The 2,473-nt window shown below is 28.9% G+C and overlaps 1 long non-coding RNA gene across 1 annotated transcript in view; it reads right to left on the bottom strand.

The window, feature by feature from the left end:
• Nucleotides 1-1,801: 1,801 nt before the first annotated feature.
• LOC111087571 overlaps nucleotides 1,802-2,473 on the bottom strand; it is a 3,340-nt gene continuing 2,668 nt past the window's right edge. Inside the window, exon 2 of the long non-coding RNA XR_002612253.1 lies at nucleotides 1,802-1,915. This is a non-coding gene — a long non-coding RNA (uncharacterized LOC111087571). The remainder of the gene's footprint in view (nucleotides 1,916-2,473) is intronic.

The raw sequence follows: 2,473 nt of genomic DNA on the forward strand, positions 1-2,473 counted from the left end.
TAAATCATTAATAATTTTATGCTTTTAGATAATTACTATATATATGACGATTTTCTTATTAGTAAATATTCAATTATATCATTTATATTATATTTAATATATATTAAATTCTAATTATTATTGAAGAAAGGGGATGAATTTTAAAAGGTTCTAATTTTATATAATATATCTAAACCTTAGACGAAATATAATTAGATTAAATTTTATGGAACAAAAATTCGTAGCCACAATACAAACATCCAACACCGGGAAAAAATCATATGGTGGGTCTTTATGTAATATGTCCTATTTTTATGAGGTATTGGTGGAATTAAGACCCAAATTGTGTTGGAGGTACACCGTCTATCCAGTTTAACCTCAACTTTGCCGGCCTCATATGCTTGAAAAAATAAAGAAATGTAGCATATGTGGGTGCTTTGGCCCATAACGTCCCATATCTTTATCACCTTTTGCTGTCTGCAACTAGATGTGGGAAGGTGGTTTCTCACAAAAATAATAATAAAGAAACTAGAATGTTTTTGTTGTAGATTCTCAGTAATGTTTTTTACTGAAGATTGATCTTTAAAGTGACGAAACTCGTTGAACAAATGAGTAAATTAGAAGAAAAAATGGAATAGTCTGATATTCCGGTGTTTTTTATTTTATATATTCTTGTAAATTTTTTATTTCTCTGGGTATGTACTTTTACATTATTTGTTGAAAGTTTTATGAAATTTAGTGTAATGATAGGTAATTAGTTTATTTCTTCCTTAAAGTTTCTACACTTCACTTGAGTACTGTTGTAACTTGTAGGTCTAAGTTTACAAATGCCATTTCAACGGAAATACCTCACTAATGATACTATGTTTACCATAAAAATAAATTTACTTGTACAATTCCACGGTATTTAAGTGTACCGCGACAGTTTATTGAGGTAGCGAGCCTATAGCTGTTATCGAAAGGTTGAGAAACTCTGATCTAGGCCTACTTTAACATCATACGCTGTTTTGCCAACCTTTAAATTGAAGCACTACAAATATAGCTTTCATCAATATACTGATAGATGATAAAAGTATACTTTCATTAATTAAATAATGGTTAGGATCCTTCTCAAGTATCCAAGTTTTAACAATAAAGAAGGTTTTAGTATTTAAATCAATAAATGAAAGCAATATATTTATACACAATTTATCTTCAATAATGATATTAAAACTATAAGAGTTACAAGGTAGTTTCATTGTATCTAGAAATATGTAAGTATCATATATAATACAACATTGTTAATCTACTAGTGTGTTTTATTGTAAGGTATATTTTGTAACACGTTACAAACAACAACAACCTCACAATAACTTGTTTTCAATTTGAATATCAGAATGCCTGGAAGGTATTGTTTATGTAATCTTGACAACAATAGAGACTTATTATTGTGTTATTGTTCTACATGTGTTTAGTATTCGTGTTGAGTGAACATCCGGAAATGGTTCAGTGTTATTAAGACCCCGTAATACATTTGCAAGATTATGATAATTTTAATAAAACTGAATAACCAGAAAATAAAATATATACATTTACGAAAGGAGAAATGTAATAATATTTTTACAAAGTTGAAACAGCTTAACGAAAGGCAAAACCTGTCTGAAAGATTATATAAACTATATGATAATATTTATAAATCAGAGTTTATGTAGAAATATTGCAAACATAAGGAACTAAATCAAATCCATGTTTTACATAAACAGTACCAAGGACATTATCAACGTTAATGTTGTCCATGTACTCTTACAATACGTTCAATTTGAGAGGAAATTCGAGGTTTTCAAAACATTGAGATTCTTCCATGAAAGTCTCAATTAAACCCCTGTAAACATCTCTGACGTCATGGCTACAAGTAGAGAATAGGGAGTCTACGCATTCAAAAGCGTCTACAGCTGCTCTGTAAGAAGAAAATCAACATGATTGTTTATTTGTTAAACACAAAGCTATACAATAAGCTGTCTGTTGTGTGCTCACTTACAGGTATAGATACAGGGGTTTTAGCTTTATGAATCTTCAGACTTATCGCTGAGCGAGTTAACTGAGCCACTAATTATAACTTTAAAATATTACAAAATTAAGTAATTGATAGAAAACTGGTTTTTGTGAAATCATATCTGAATATATATATAGCAATGAACTTCAATTTTGATGGTATAATATTACAAATAAGTACAAAAATATCAAACTTATTTTATAAGCTTTTTGTATTTTTCGTTGTTAAGCACAAAGTTATACCATGATCTATCAGTGATAGGTATATCGCGGGTATCGAAACTCGATTTTTAGTGTTATAAGTCCTTAGATTTACCGCTGTGCCATTGACTGGTTGCTTGAAAAGAACTTAGAATACTTCATTTCATATATTTGATGGTTACTCTATATATAACATAAATATCACTTTACATTAAGAAGGTTGATCTGTTAAATTAAGTATTTTATCATAGTTCACGAATCA

The sequence above is a fragment of the Limulus polyphemus genome, unplaced genomic scaffold (genome assembly GCF_000517525.1).
Source record: "Limulus polyphemus unplaced genomic scaffold, Limulus_polyphemus-2.1.2 Scaffold2322, whole genome shotgun sequence".
Lineage (NCBI taxonomy): Eukaryota > Metazoa > Arthropoda > Merostomata > Xiphosura > Limulidae > Limulus > Limulus polyphemus.